At 45.3% G+C, this 16,245-nt stretch overlaps 1 protein-coding gene across 7 annotated transcripts in view; it reads left to right on the top strand.

The window, feature by feature from the left end:
- The first annotated feature begins 217 nt into the window (after positions 1–217).
- The window catches only part of MBNL3 (muscleblind like splicing regulator 3), a 110,885-nt gene continuing 94,857 nt past the window's right edge, over positions 218–16,245 (top strand). Inside the window, exon 1 of one of the 7 annotated variants that reach the window (XM_077309424.1) lies at positions 218–510. The gene's annotated coding sequence lies outside the window, so the exon portion shown is untranslated. The remainder of the gene's footprint in view (positions 511–16,245) is intronic. The other 6 variants (XM_077309420.1, XR_013226427.1, XM_077309421.1 and 3 more) reach the window with 6 other exon arrangements.

The following is a 16,245-nucleotide window of genomic DNA, read 5'->3' as shown; positions in this document are numbered from 1 at the left end:
CTATCGCCCCGAGGGCCGCGCTTGACGCCGGCCCAGCGCCGCCCGCCGAACCGCGCGCGCTGACCGTGCTGCCCTCCGCGGCCCTCGCTCGGCCTGGCCGGCTCTGGGCGACACAGGGCAGGAGCGCCTCCCTGAGGAAGCAGCTCGCCCGCCCGGCGCGTCCCTCACCCCACCCCACCCGCGGTCCCTCCTCCCCTCCATCCCTCCCTCCCTCCCGGCCGCCTCGGCGTCCTGGAGCGGGCAGGCCGCGCTGTGATTCGCTTCTGTGACTCCGGAGCCTCCAGCCGCGCGGCTCGCTCTCCCCCCTCCTTTTTTTTTTCTTTTTTAAAATGGCGGCCTGCATGAGGCACCCATGCTAGGGGGGGAGAAGCCGGCCCAGCCCTGCCCCCGCCCGCACTCGGCCGCCGCCGCCGCCGCGCTTCTGCCCTTGGACGCGCCTATGGCCCGCTGCCGCCTCCAGCCGCTGCCCTGCCTCGCGGCCGCGCGTTGCTAGCAGCGGGAAAGCAGAAGGTAAGCCCGCGGCTGGGGGGAGCCCCGATGCCCGGCTGGAAGGGGGGAGACGGGCTGCGGGCGGTGCAGCGCTTCCCGCCTCTGCCCCGCGCGCTCTTCCGGGTCGGCGCAGGCTTGCGGCTCGGGCCGAAGCCCCTCATGGCCCCAGCCCCTCGGCGCCCTCGGCCTGGCAGGCGAGGCTGGTGGCCGCGCCTGTCTGCCGCTGCCCCCGCCACGCGTGTTCGGGAGGTTTCCCATAGCAGCGGGAACGGGGAGACAATAGAGACCGTCGCGGTGGGTGGGTGGGTGGGGGTCTCGGGGGTGGCGTGGGTTTGCAGCAGCAGCAGCAGCAGCAGCAGCGTATGGTTGTTGTTTAAAAAATAAAACTTGTTTCAAATATTTTTTCACGCCGCCTCAACCTCTCCTCTGCCCGCGCGGTGCCAGGGCCGCAAGGTTAGGGGAGCGGCGGGCGGCCGGGCTCGACTGACGTTGACATTGTTCTCGGTGCCGCCCGACGCTGTCACGGAAGGTTCTTGCGGTGTCGAAAATGATGGACAAAGTTCTGGGTTAGGAAAAGAGACGTCGCTGTTAACAGCATTGAATGCGCAAACGCAAGTTTCAATGAGGGAGTTTGTTTTTTTTCCCCTCGCTCATATTGTTTTTTGGATTTTTTTTTCAAGCTTTCCTCCAGCCCAGGAACTAGGATAGCCTGGCAGAAATCTACGTAGTCGGTCCTTTTTGTTGGTTTGTTCGTTCGTTTCGGCTTAAAGTTGGATCCGAAATATTTGGTTCCATCTTTCCTTTGAAATCGAATCAGAACGTAAATCTCCAGACAAGCAAAAATCTAGCGTGTAAGAGCTGGAGTTCAGGGAAGCGAAACAACAAGGGGTGATGAAACTGAAGTCTCTTGCCTTTTGTGCTTTGCGGATTTGGGGTGGCTTGTCCTAAAAAAAAAGTGGTGTTTCGCTGGCCCTGTTCTTACATAAACCACACAGACTTGGAGTACGGGAGGAGTATCGGGAAGAGAGGGACTGGGGTGTGCGTATGTGTGCGTGCGTGCGCGTGTGTGTTTTAAGAGCCTTCAGGGGGAAAAAAGCATGCGCATTTGCCCGGTCTTGCCACCGCACTGTAGTCTGCCTGGAAACAAAGGACAGGAGTGCGTAGAAGTTGACGGCATGGGCTCTCCAGCATGGCTCGTCTGCCCACCCACGCCCACCTCCCTCCTCCTCCTCCACGTGCGCCAGTTCATGGGATTCGCCAGACAGTCCCTCCTGTCTGCAAACCAGGCTGCCCCCTCCCTGCCCAAAGTGTCCCCCAGAGTGCTGGTTGACAAGGTGAGATTTGGAGAGGCCATGCACCTTATGCTGCATTCCTTGAAGAGGCAGAGGGGGATTGCCCCCCCTCCCCCGTTGCCTTGATGACAGCTCTCGCCACGCGGAGTGTGCCTTCTGGTCGCCTGGGCACCTCCTGGCTGCTGAATCATTGTGGCACAGGTCCTGTTTTGTCCAAAACCACCAGCCAGCAGTATGCTACAGGAAGCGGACAACCCTGCATCAAAAGGGGGCTTCCTGCAGAGTTAGTTCTCTTTACATTCTAAAACTAGTTCTTGGGAATAGGGAACATAATATAATAAAAAAAAATAAAACCCTGCAATTTTTGCCTTCAGAGAAGTCTTGAAAAATTCCCAGGTCTCGCGGCAGAAGCTCAGAGAATGTTGTTCCTCTTGGTGGTGAATTCAGTATTGCGGCATAAGCAGAGAGAATAGAATAGCTAGGTCTGAACCCTCGAGAGCACTGGGACAAATTGATCCCTGGGCTTTCTTGGAGCCACAGACCTTTTCTTTTTTTGTCAGACACATGAAAGTAGACAAGACACAGAAAATTCCACAGAAGCCATGACCTGCAAGAGTGGCACAGGCACTTAAAATTTGCAAGACAAAATTGGAGCAGCCTGACCAATGGCTATGTTTGATAAATTAGCAAAATTGGTAGTCTTGTTCATCTTCCTTCCAGGATTTTAAGAACCTGTAGTTTGAAAGAAGTTAGAGCTGCAGTTTTTATTCTTGTTTCTTGACAAGACAAGATGGTGAAATAAGTGAGGCTCTCTCTCTTTGTAAAGTAGCTTACAGATGTTTGAAAAAGCACCATAAGAGCAACTTGCATGGCTACAGCACCTTAATCAAAATAAGAGTCGTAGCAACAAGTCAGATGAGGCACTGGGTGTCTCCAGTAAAATCAATAGCAACAGCGGCTGACTGTGATAAGTCTGTCTAAAACAAATTCTCTTGAGTTCTCCTTTGAAAGTTGGGCATAGCTCTTGCCTCGGGAAAGCAACTATAAAAAGGAAGATCCTAGGTCCATGACTCACCACCCACTGAATTTCCCATGGGGGTAGGCATTTATCACCCCCCTCCTGTTATAACACGTGTCTGGGAGGTAGTGGTACAAAAAGGCCTCTGGTACCTAGGCTTTGGGGTACTGAAAGGCTTTTTGTTAGAGAGCCCTATTATAATCAGGAAGGCACTTGGTGGTGGTGGGGGCTTAGTTCAAACACATTGGAGGAGTTTTTCAGGAATCCAAGTGCTTCAGGAATCCAAGTGCATTTAGCATTATAAGGGTCCTTTGTATCTTATTGCTGATCCATTGCTAACACAACTGTGGAGCTTCTTCCCAGTGGGCATAGAGATGCTTCCCACATAGCTTTTTATCCTGTATCAAGGGAAATGGAGGGAACACAGTGCTATTTTCAGTGGCCGTTCTTGAATTGGAAGTGCTGGCCATAAGGTGATTCCATACACACTTCCCTAAATCCTGATTTAAGGAAGTTTGCCTTGTATACCACCCCTCATCATAAGTTTACCAGTTTCTAAGTAGATGTTGTTGCTTAAGTTCTTTCCCCTCCTTCATAACAAGTGTGTGTATGGTGCCGTCATATTAGTAGGAGGAAAATCACATTGGGTAATATCTTTCCACCAAAAGAACTGGCCCTTGACCTTCTGTCAACATGTTTGTGAACCAAGACTAGTTGTAGGGGACAATACAAAATGGCTGGCTGGAGGGAAAAGAAATCGTTCTAGTGCCTGTGGCCCTAAGGAATTGGGGAAGGCCACCCAGAACAGGCTGAATCTGTCCTGGCTCTGGAGGTTAAAAAAGTGTGTCCATCTTACTATTTGTTGCATCTAATATTTTCTCACTCAAAGCCCCTTTGCTATGCTCTGAAATAAACCAGGTGAAGGAACTAAATTTGGGGAAACGATGGGGGAGGGGAGCTTCTTGCCATTAACTCTGTTGCCTCAAGGTTCTGGATGGGACAGTAACTGTGTCCCCCCAACATGTTTTTCTGTTTTCCAGAGTTGGCCCATCTCCTTTTGACTTGTTATTCCCCAGACAATGATCTGTAATCCCTAATGCAGTGTTTCAAAGCTGCCCTTTTCCTTCCGTGGTTCAATCAGCTCCCTCTCTCAATGCTCTGTTTTTGCTTGAGCCAAATACAGCAATAGAGGTCAGAAAGCAGATTAAACATGGTCAAGGACTGCAGCAGGAAGCTTTCTGAAGCATCTAGATCAGCAAATGCTGGCAGGGGCTCATGGGAATTGTAGTCCATGGACATCTGGAAGACCACAGGTTGACTACCCCTAAACTAGATGACACACAAAGCCAGTCAGTATACATTTTAAGGCATTTTAATTACTCTTGTGCCCACCCAAAGAAGACAGTAGTGGGTGGGAAACGTAGGCATTTCATTGTCAGCAAATATGTTCCATTTTTAGATGGAACTCCTGTAGTGGATGTGGGATCCTCCCACTTGACCTGAGCTGGTTTATTCTTACATTACTGCAGAACGATACAGGAGATTGGGGAAGTTGATGCTTTGAATGCCAATGGTGCCAGGCAATTCCAGTTAAACAATTTTGGTTAGTAGTTAGTTGGAAAGACTTTTTGGTGTGAGAAAACCTGAAAAGCCACTGCTGACAGTACTGGGCTGGATGAACCAAAGCTCTGACTCAATATGAGGTAATTTCATATGAATATGAGTCACTGTGATTAATTCTTGGGAATATGCTGGCAGTAGGATGGTGCAGGTGTCTCTTCAGTTGATAGCCACCATTTTCGTCATCCTGGAATACGGGGGAAATTGGCCCATTACCATGTCAATACTGGGCCATAGTCTCTTCCTTGGTGGAAGGAATTATGTGATACAGGGGACTGCTTTTTTCCTTCTTGAAAGAGGTGTCTGCCTAGCCCAAAGTGACAGTTTGAAAAAGGAGATAGGAAGTAGTTTAGTGCAGTTTAGAGCTGAGTCAAGTTTGAAAAAGGAGATAGGAAGTAGTTTAGTGCAGTTTAGAGCTGAGTCAATCTGTGAGGGGAAGGTTTTGTGAAAAACATTGGCCTCCATGGGCATTTGAAACATGGGTAGCAAGCACTCTTTTTTTGTGCTTTGTGGCATCACCGTGTTTTGTTATCCCATTGCCTCTCTGATCCCTGATTGTCTGTGATTGCATCAAGGACCCCCCCCCTGTTGTTTACTTTTTTAGTAAATGATGATCCTGAAGCTGCCTAGTGTGGACATATGTGGCAGTGAGCAAGGAAAGGGGAAGAGGTTGTGAAACTTCTTGCACTTGTATAACTTCCCTTTCCATTCTTTTTTGTGGGGGGAAAAAGACAAACAAAAAATCCAGTTCACTTTCCTGTTATTGTCCTTGTTTTTCAAAAGTGCGGGGTGGGGGGATACATGTGGCTTATAGCATGTTGGTGTGTATATTTGAATCCTGGCATCCTTGCTTGTGGTTATGAGAAGCCTTCTCTGGCAGTGGCTTGCAGGAACACTTTTGTCTTGTAAGCTGAGAAAGATCTTAATTGGGTGATTTTTAGGTGGTCAGAATGCAGTATGCCTTGACAGCCTACATTAGCCTAATCTCATCAGAAGCTGTCCCTGAGCCTCCGGGGAGGGCGGTATATAAATATAATAAAATAAATAAATAAAGCCCTGGTTAGTATTTGTATTGGAGACCACTGATGAATTCCAGTGTTACTATGCAAGAGGCAGGCAATGGCCAACCCACCTCTGTTGCTCTCTTTGCCTTGCCATAAGTCAGCTGCATCTTGATGACTCTTTCCACTACCAGAATGCATTGCAAAGAAGGGCGGAAGGAAATATCGGAGGAAGTATGAACTTGAGAAGGGGCAAAGAAGGTTATATAGACATCATCAATAAGGGAATAAACGTAAATGAAAATTTGGTATCTTTTGCATGAACTTGCCCTCCACATATAAAGTGGAAGTGTAAGCAAACCGCCCTTCTCAGCAGTATGGCTTTTAGCCTTCAAACAGGTCTCGCGATCTCATTCGTTTTATTTTTCTCCTGACTCTAGCACTAAGCAGCTTGCAGTGAGGCTTCCTGAGGACAGAATCCGTCTGACAACGGACATTGCTGATGAAGGCTGAGGCAGACAGCATTTTGCTCTCCCTGCTCTCCTTCACTTGTCATTGCTCTGCGGTTTCAGTTTGGGCTCTGGCAGCAGGACTAGCAGACGCCCACGGCTGCGTTATATCCAAGCAGGCAGCAGCAGTGGGCACTGGGACTGGGACTGGGAGGGTCACAGAGTCAGCTGTCTGGGTACAAAGATAGCCCGTGCTAGGGTGACTGTCTGCAAGAGAACCAGGATCCTGTGTCTGTACTACTCTTGCAGGGGGCAAAACTCCACTCCACACATACTCACTTTGACAGATGAAGGTTTCTTACTTGGGTCAGATCAAAGACTCATCTGGTCCAACTCAGCCTCCTTTCTTGGCATCAGCTTCTGAAACACACACAAACATGATGCGAAGGTTGTTTAGGATTCTCAATATGTTTCTATCCATATACATGGTATTTCAGAGTTTTGCAAATAAACTAATATATCCCTTTGTCCGCAAAGAGGAAGAAACACAGGATGAAGGGATGGGCATGATATGTAAGTGTTATGTCTGTACCTGTGATATTTAAAGGTATACTGCCTATGTATGCAGAGGCTCTGCTTTAGCTATCATGGCAGCTGAGAGGCTGCAAGACTGGGACGTTAGAATCTGCAGATGCTGCAGTATGCGCTCAAACAACAGTCTGTAGACTGCTGAGTTCTGTAGTAAGATAAATTTAGTTATATCATGTTAAAACATCCACAAGCCAGTGGTTGGTCAGGGGGGCAAGAGGAGGCTGCTGTAACCATCCCCTTTCCCTGTGCCAAAATAAAGTCCTTCTCACCCATTTCTTCCCCCCCTGTTGGCAGTGATGAAAGGGGATATCCCTTCTGCTCTGTGAGCCCTTCTAAAAACTGCGGGGGGGGGGGGAGAGAAGGAAGCATGGATGGAGAAAGGAGAAGGGTTCAAAAACTTTTCAAGTAGACTTTATGACGTCTCCATCTATTGACCATCTGATTATGGTACATGGGTCTGCCTCCATTGCATCTACTTTGGAGCTTCATTTTTAGTTAAAAATTAATGAGCCATGTGTCCAACCTAATTTGTACCGAGTTGGTCAACCTGTGTTTGGGCAGTGCCTTTGGGAGCGCAGGTGGGAGCCTACACAAGTGATCTTCCATTAAAAAGCACCCCCTGCACTGAAAAGTACCATGTTAAAAAGACTGATGCAGATTGGTTCTGCCCACATTAACAAAAGTGTGCAAAATAGGTGCACTACTTTAGCTTGTTGTGTATGGTGTCAAATAATCTATCTGCTCTTCCTCAGGGTGGGAGGTGAGAGAACAGGAATCTCCAATATATTTGTGGGTTTGTGCTGGGTGCTGGTACTCTACATAACGCCATTCCCAGTATGCAGTTGCTTTCTAGATTTTTAAAAATCTTGCTTTCCAGAATTTTTCAGAATCAGTTTTACAGTGAGCATGACCCAACAGTACAATGATCTGACAGGTAAACCTTCTCAACTGGTCCTTATTTGGAGCAGCATTGCAAGAGCACTTGGCACTCTGTTGTTTCAGTTAAATGGACTGATTTGTCCTTTGCCTCCTTGGTATAGTTGGCATTGCCCATGTTGACTAGCACCATATTCAGCTGCAGACCAATAGCTTTCCTTGCAGTAAACAGCCTTGATTACTTGCGGTGAGTCACTTGGGAGAGGGAACAGGCCACAAAAATTTGGGGTGGTGGGAGGGGGAATAACTGTGCTCCATTACTGCTGCAATGTGCCTGTGGTGGCCAACCACTATGTGTCCAAGGGGTCCTGGGTGCCTAAAATGAGGCCGAATGTGAGTGTGTATGTGAGTGCATGTGTAATCTGATCTGTTGTCAAATGTCTTGCAGAAGGCTGTAAGCTGTGTCAATAAGATCTGTGTTCAGCTCTGAAAATAGCCTCATGATCGAGGGCCGGTTGGCAGCCTTCCTAAGAGAGGGCAGTCTTTCTTGCTCTCCCATTCTCCCTTCTCTCTCTCTTTCTCTCTCTCTTTTTAAAAGAGTTGGAGGTTTTGGCAGCACCTTCTCTGATTTGGCTGCCTTTTGCTGAGTGCTGTTTATTGTTCTTTCCTCAGTGTGAAAAAAGCCCATCATTCTCCCCCCAGGGCTCCTCCTCCAAGAGCTTGGCAATATTTAGAGACAGTCGAACCCTTTGGGCGGTGCCACCGACATGAGCTGAAAGGGGTGTTTCTTACCTGGTGAGGCAAACCTCTGAGCCACTGCTCTTTTGAGAAGTGAGAAGATGGCAGAGTTTAGAAGGACGAGGTAGTGGTTGGACATCATTTTCTCTCTCTCCGTGCCTGTCAGAGAGTGCGAGCATGTGTGCACAGGCGAGTCTGAGACAAAAAAGATCTTGTATGTGAGTCCACTTCATAAAATATGTAGACCATACTGTAAGGTTGTGCAAAGGGAAGGGGCTGTCTCACCTGTGTTGCAGGATCGGTAGGAGAGAAGATAGGGAACAGAACAAGTACAGCATATGGTAACTTAAGCTTCAGAGCTCTTTGTGAGAGTATTTGCTTTATGGCTTGGAGAATTCTAATGCAGTTCCAAAGGTGAGAATTTCCATGTGAGCTTCCTTCCTAAGTTTCGTACTTTTTCTCTCCAAATTATTTATTCTCTGATTTTGAGAAAAGCGGGAGTGAAATTCCTAAGGAATTTACTGCCAGCAGATTTGGACCATTTTGGGGAAGGGTGGGGGAAACCCTGCAGCTTTTGCTGAGTAGTGCTGGGTAGTGTCAGAACAAAGGCAAGCAATGGCAGGAAATGCCGGTTTCCCCGCTCTGGTTCCTAACACGAGAGGCCTGGACTGGGTAATTTCTTTTTACTTCCTGTTCTCAAGCTGTTTGGGCCAAAGTAGCTGTGTTTTTCCATGCTGGGAATTTGTCCGCTTGATTTTGTTGCTGCAGAATGTAACTCTGACCCAGGTACTTTGTGTTCCTTGAATATTATTTTTTAAAGGAATGTCCCTGATTTTAATTTGGAAAAAGATTACACGTATTTTTTTAAGTCACAACCTGCTTATACATACCTGGGTGGGATTGTGGTAAATAGAGAGTGCAACCATTTGTATTCAGATCCTTGAAGATGTCAGATGGGCGTGGGTCTGGCACAAGAGTTATTTATGCATACTGATTTTTTAATGGATGGAAATTTTGGAGTAGTAATTCTTTAAAAAGTTTTGTGAAATGAAAAACTTTGCTGGGGCACAATACACAAAATTCAAAACAAAAACAACAAAAAACAAAAACAAAGGGGGGGGGAGTCCAAAACAAAGCATACTGAATCAGTAGCAGCAAAACACTAGATTCCCTCTCAATTAAATTCATCATGAGGGGTATTTAACACAACTATAGGCTATTAGGATTTACTGGGCCTTTAAAAGTTGCAAGAAGGGGTGCTGGACAGTTCTAAAAGAGCAGACACACACAGTGGAGAGAACAAAAGGGCACTTGCACTGGATACCTGTAAACTACATTGCTGGCTTTCCATGATTATTGCTGTGGAATAATACTTGTTTTGGGCTAGGCAATCCAGGAATGATTCTCTTAGAACCACCCTATTTTTTTTTGCCAGCGGGAGTTCTTGTTTTCCAGGCTATCCTCTTAGGGATAAATAAATCTTCAAAGCGCTAAAACAAGATATTCCTGAGACATTATTATGTGATGTCAAGGGAGAAACAAAGCCCTATTTAAGTGCCCCATGGATTGCGGAGAAATAGATTTCAGTACACCAGTCAAGTTACATTATAAACTGTGAAGGTTCAAATTGCAGATTCACTTAGTTGTCAAAGTTAACCTTGCAATGTGGAATTTCAGTCCCTAGGGTTTTCTTTCCTGTTTCTTTTGATTACTTTGTGCACTCAGAATTTGATTGAGCACCAGAGGACTAGCACCCAAGGAGAAAGAGAAGGATGATTGGTAAATTCATCCTGTAAAAGGAGGGTTGTAATTAACAAGAATCTGGAATCCTGCCTTAGATGATAAGAAGAGATCAAATGCCAAGTAAGAAATCAAAACCATCTCTTTGGTCAGAGCTAATTAGGTATAGCGTCTGATTCCACCCTTGGCCCTGGGCTGCTTAGAGGCTGAAGCATGGTGCACAACAAAGACGCAGGAGGAGAGAGGGAATGTGCAAAGGTCTTTAAAACACAAAAAAAGGTCTTTATATTTCTATGGCTGTTTAATCTTTCCCCTCTGTTGGTGAAAGAATTCAGACTTTTCAGGATTAGAAATCAAACTGGAATTTCTGCTAGAGGAAGATGCATGATAGGTCTTCCCAACACAGATTGGTTTAACAAAGTGATGTGCATTGTGGTTTTGGAGTTTGGTAGTACAGAACTGCAAAATTTACACAAATTGCCTTTCCTTGCTGTGATATGAAAAGACATTGAGGCTGCCTGATGAGAACTGAGCTTGTTTGCTGCCCTCAAAATATTGAGTACAGTTAAAGAACAGAAGACAATGCCTTTCTCCCTGATTCCATGCAAACGCCTAAATTATGGAGATTGTACTTAAAAGGAAAGTAGAGCAATGAAATCAGAAGCCTTTTCTTCTCACAGAAATCACAGACATCCAACTAGGGGTGTCAGTTTTAAAGTGGCTGCTGTAGCTGTCCTTTAACAGCTTCTTCACATCTAGCAATTATCAGGTGGCAACATTCATTATCTCCATGCCCTGGACATTTGTGCTACCCCTAGACGAAGAGTACACCACGAAAAAAGGACAGTTCGAAATGAGTATAATAACAGAAGAAAGAACCTATCCTAGGCTATAATAAACAATTCCACAATAAATGTAACTAAAAAAAATAGAACAACCAAAACAGCCTCCGGATTATAACCATTTTCAAGTGAGTTTTCATCAGTGGTTGTTTTTCAACTTAATGTTTGTTAGTGAAGTCCTTCAATAGGATCAATTCTTCTTAGCAGAATTTAAATAATATATATATGGCCTTTGGCTCACAGGTACGGGAAAGTTTAGTCGAAAGACTGTTCCCCAACTGCCCCTAGACGAAGCTGCCATTTAAGTCATAGCTTCAGAGCCCAGTTCAAAATCTTACCAGCTCCCACCTTTTCATTTATTTAGTCCCCCCCCAAATAGAGCCTCCTGTGGCACAGAGTGGTAAGGCAGCAGACATGCAGTCTGAAGCTCTGCCCATGAGGCTGGGAGTTCAATCCCAGCAGCCGGCTCAAGGTTGACAGCCTTCCATTTTTCCGAGGTCGGTAAAATGAGTACCCAGCTGCTTGCTGGAGGGTAAACGGTAATGGCTGGGGAAGGCACTGGCAAACCACCCCGTATTGAGTCTGCCATGAAAAAACTAGAGGGCGTCACCCCAAAGGTCAGACATGACTCGGTGCTTGCACGGGGGATACCTTTACCTTTTACTTTACCCCCCCCCACACACACACACACACAAATGGGCAGATGTATCAGCCTACCACTGTATCTTCGCAATGCAGCGTAGGTAGGCCAGGGATTTTTGCTGTTCTCAGCTTCTGATTCCTGTGAGAGTTGGCTTCCACATGTGTGGCAGGTGAAAATTGAATGGGAGAATATCTGCTGGTCTAGCCATTGTTAAAAGGTACAGATCCTCTCTTGATTTATTTAAAAAAAACAGTGTTTTAACTTACTGGAGGATGATCCTCTTTTCCCTCACCCCCTTTCCACAGGACACTATGCAGCTACTGTGTTCAAGGAAATATGTATATATTTTAATTTAATGAAGGAAGTCACCTTGAGCAATTCCAGAAAGGTGAATTGAAACTATTTTAAATAAAGAAATGCTTGCCATGGGCTAATATCTGTATACAGTTTTGTTCCTTCACATGATCTTCTGAAAGAAACAAGCATTCAGCTCACAAGTGTGAGCAACCTCTTCAGTTTTGCCAAAATAGATTTGCCAACTCTTTATACTAGCCTCTGCTCCTGTGTTTTGAACAGCAGCTTGAAGTGCAGAGGTGCATAGATGATTGTGCTTATCTTTCTAGCTAATTTCTGCAAATTTAGCTGCTATTACCAGAAAAAGGTGCATCCTGGACAATCTAATCAGATAGTAGCCCGAAGTCTTATTGAGAACAACAGTTTGCTATCTAGAATGGAGGAAAACTCTTGAAGATTGCCCCCCTCTCCACTCCTGAATTTAAAATTCCAAACTCTAGTCTTTGGTGAGCTTGCATTTTCTTTCTCTAACTGAATTTGAATCTATTTAAAGAATTTTCAGAATTAGATGCTTCAGGGTTGCTAAATTAGTGTTTGTACACTGAGTGATAAGAGTTTCTCTGGTAATCAGAAGACCAGAGGAGCCTTAGCTGGAGTCAGTGTGTGTCTTCACTGCCCTCAAGGTAAAGGATTAAGTTCTTGGGTAAAAGATGGAGGTCAAGACTGGACTGAGCAGTAGTCTGTGGAATCCAGCCAAAGGGTAAGACGGACGTGGGAGTCCTGTTGACTTAGCTGAGATGCAGCTGACATTTGTACGTCAAGTTTGATAAAAAGAGAACAAAAATGTGGATGGGAGAATAGCTAGATCAGTAGAACAAAGATGAAAGCAGGTGAGAGAATATCTCAAGCCTGGCTAGAAATCAGGGACTTCCCTCGGTGACTCTGATGTGCCCTGATCCTTCTGAGCTTCCCAGTGCCGACAGCTGAGGCTGTCTTTTCTCTGCCAGTTCCCACCCCCTCATTGGAAAGATGACTTCCCACCCACCTGATGTTCAAAATATGCCCAGATTCAAGTTTTCCACACTCTCCATTTGGCACATGTGTCAGGCCCTGAATGCTGAAAACAAAAGCCTCAGGTTTCTCAAACCATCACATGGAAAACTTGCAGGGCATAAATTCATGGATCCACACTGAATGTCGTGTGCACTGTGAACAAGCAAAGGGGTAGGTTGTGGGTCAGTATGAGTTGCCAGTGTGTGCAGCTTTTGGAGGTGGGAAAGAATCATGTGTAATCTGTGCTATTTTCTCCCTTTCAAAAGTGCTGCTTGGTGCCACTTCTGAAATAGTGGCTACAAAACAGATTTGACGGTTGCATCTGTCGTAATCTCTGTAGGTGGCCTGCATCTCCCTCAGCCCCTTACCTACAACATGGGGGTGCTAACACTAACCTACTTTAAGTCAGTTGTAAAAAACATGAAGAGAATGAACATGGCAAGTTTTGAATCCTCTGAAGTCATGATGCTTTGGCCTTCTCAGGTCATTGTAATAAAAAATGATTATAATGTAAATCTGTTTTATATGGGACCATATTCTAGCTTTCAGTCTAAAATTGTATTGCATTTTCCTTATATATACTCTGTATGCTTAATGCAAACAGCTGCAAAGCAAAAAGGCCATGACCAACTCTCCTCCCTATATTGTTTTTCTTCACATTTTATTTTCAAAAATAGTTTAATACAATGCATTTATTCATTTGTTTATGTATGTGTAGGTGCTAGTGTTTCCATTCCTTCTGATTAGCCTGGTAACAGGTTCTCAAATCAGACTGAATGTCAACAAATAATGAAATGCAGATAAGATCCAATTTAAAACATTGCAGATTTGTAAGACAAAATGGACAGCTAACTGTGTCATCCCAAGGAGTAGAAGACAGAAGCCACAACTTGCCAGTGCTGTAATCAAGCTATAAAGGCTTTTCTGCAAAGGAAGGACTTTTCAAATCCTTTGACATCCAGCGCAGAATCAACTAGTCACCAGGCAAACTGTCTTGGAAGTGTCCCTATTGCACATGCCAAAACCACTTAGGAAGGCTGACATACAAAATAGATGACTTTTACCCAAATTCACGGAGAATAGATCTATCTATCTTGATTAGTTGTGGTAGCTCAGTTAGACGTCCAAGCAGTTTAAAAGGGGATAGATAATATGAAAAGCCCTAGTGTCGCAGTTTACAGAGACTGCAACTTGCTGTTAAGCATCTGCATAAAGTCCTAGTCTCAGTCCCCACCATCTCCAGAGACAGGATCTCTGGGTCCCAGACTATTTATTTATTTTATTTAGATTTTTATACCGCCCTTCCCTACGGCTCTGGGCGGTTTACATAAAACATTTTAGAACATTTACATAGAACTGAACTATGGTTGGAAGGCAATTTTGCTCAAGCTAAGAAGGCATGGGATTGGTCGGGAGGGACACCTCTTGTGAATTCCACATATTATGTTACTTTGGATGCCATGTTGAAATATTACAGTATAACTGTAATTAATAAATAAAACCACTGCTCTCAGAGTAGATAGTATTGAGTTAGATTCTATATGAAACAAGCTCATATATTCTGTAACTGAAGTGTGACTGTAGAGAAGGCCATTTGTCTGGCAACTGCCCATCTAATCTAAAAGGGCAGGAGCACATGGGCAAGTTTAAGGGGAAGTGGTCTTGAAAATTCCATGCTTCCCATCCATTCACGATTTTAAAGGCCAGTGACAGCTCCCTAAAGAGTGCTTGGAAAAGTGAGCTTGGGAAGCATGTATAGTTTATAGGTTTTATAAGTAAAATGTTCCAAGTGACTCATTCAAAACAAAAGTCAGCAGCCATTTTCTGGATCAACCTGCTACCGATCATGTTTTATTCCCTTTTCCCTCCAAGGAACCTAGGACAGTGCACATGGTTTTCCCTTCCATTTTATCCTCACAATAACCCTAAGAATTCAGCTAAACTGATAAGAGAATTATTGACCCAAAGTTAAAGGGAGCTTCATATGGGGATGGAAACTGAGATCCTTCCCAAGCCTAGTCCAACTACTGCACCATTTGGGGGACCATATATAGAATGTCTTCGTGTCTCATGCACAGTTCTTTGGGTGTACTAAAACTGTTGTCAACAGTTTTCAGTGTCTTTGGGTTCCCTCCGTTAAATTTAACCTATATGGGAGAAATGAATACACATATCATTCCAATAAGGGCAAAAAATGCATAGCGCAGGAGTAGTCAAACTGCCCCTGGCATAGAGGTTTGAATATATCATTTAAACCAGTGGTCCCCAACCCCCGGTCCGGGGACCAGGACCGGTTTGTGGATCATTTGGTACCGGGCCGTGGCACCTCCTTGTCCTCCTCCCCAGCTGCTGCCTTGGGGGCTGCCCTGCCACTCTGCCGCCAACTCACCTTCAGTGCTCTCCAGCTGCCATGGCTGGGGCTTCCCTTTGGCATGCCACTGCACAGCTGCTGCTGGCAGTGCCCTCCAGTGGGCGGCGGGAAGTCAGGGGCGCCAGCGAGAAAGTGGAGCAGGGGCTCAGGCAGCGGTGACGTCCCTCGGCAAAAGACTACCCCCCCCCCCGGGCCTCAGTAAAATTCTCAAGCGTTGACCGGTCCCCGGTGATAAAAAGGTTGGGGACCACTGATTTAAACTACACAATATATATTTTTTTCCTATTTCAGTTCAAGTTAAAAAAAATTTTTTTGCTATTGGGATGTAAAAGTAACATGAAGTGCCTTTAAAATGCATTTTTGCATTGCAAAATATGTCAAAATAAACATGCTCAATCAGATCACACTTGACTTAGGACATTAGATGATTTTCTGAACATTTTTCCATTTTTAATTTTTCTGGACAACCCATATCGGTGCCTTCATATCTGGACACAATCTTTCCACAAATAAACAACATAGTATGGAGTGTAGAGAGACAGAGTGCAGCATACAGGATTATACAGATGGCTGGGGAATCAAACTGGAGAAAAATGTGTACAATAAAAAATACATAACCAGGCACTCAGGTTAAAACTTGTGCAAGCATGGCTTTTGCAGCAGATAAAGCAAGGACTGCCTGACCTTGGCAGCTGTACAAGGCTGCTGTTGCATAAGAATGAATTGTGCTTTAGTATACTAGAGAAATTATTCAAGAACAAATCTACTTCTCCTTGGTACGAAGATGCTATCATCTCTCCCCCCCCTCCATTTTACAGTCTGAAACTTGCATATCTTTTATGATGGTGACATGCATCTCTTGGCCCTTGTGTTGCAAGATCAGAATTTTAAAAATAGGAAGTGTTTGGACCCTTGGCAGCTGAAATAAGAGACATGTTATGTCCCAAACTAGGAAAATGTGAAAATAACAGTATTACGGTCACTGGGACTATGGTCACTGAGACTGTGGGTGTCTTTTGAAGCCCTTGGGGGTTCTTGGGAAGCTTATTGAGATCAGGGAAGACAAGATTTCTCTGAAGGACACCTTGTGAATCATGACTGATCTTGCTCCACAATGCACAGCTGCACAGGAGTGTTGGACATGTTTTGAGGCACACAACATTGAGGTCCGGCAGGCCAGGCTTGACCTCATATGCATCGAAAGCCACTGTGGTGTAGTGGCTAGAGT

The sequence above is a fragment of the Paroedura picta genome, chromosome 13 (genome assembly GCF_049243985.1).
Source record: "Paroedura picta isolate Pp20150507F chromosome 13, Ppicta_v3.0, whole genome shotgun sequence".
NCBI lineage: Eukaryota > Metazoa > Chordata > Lepidosauria > Squamata > Gekkonidae > Paroedura > Paroedura picta.
Note: the sequence above shows the minus strand (reverse complement) of the source record. Positions and strands in the feature narration are given on the sequence as shown.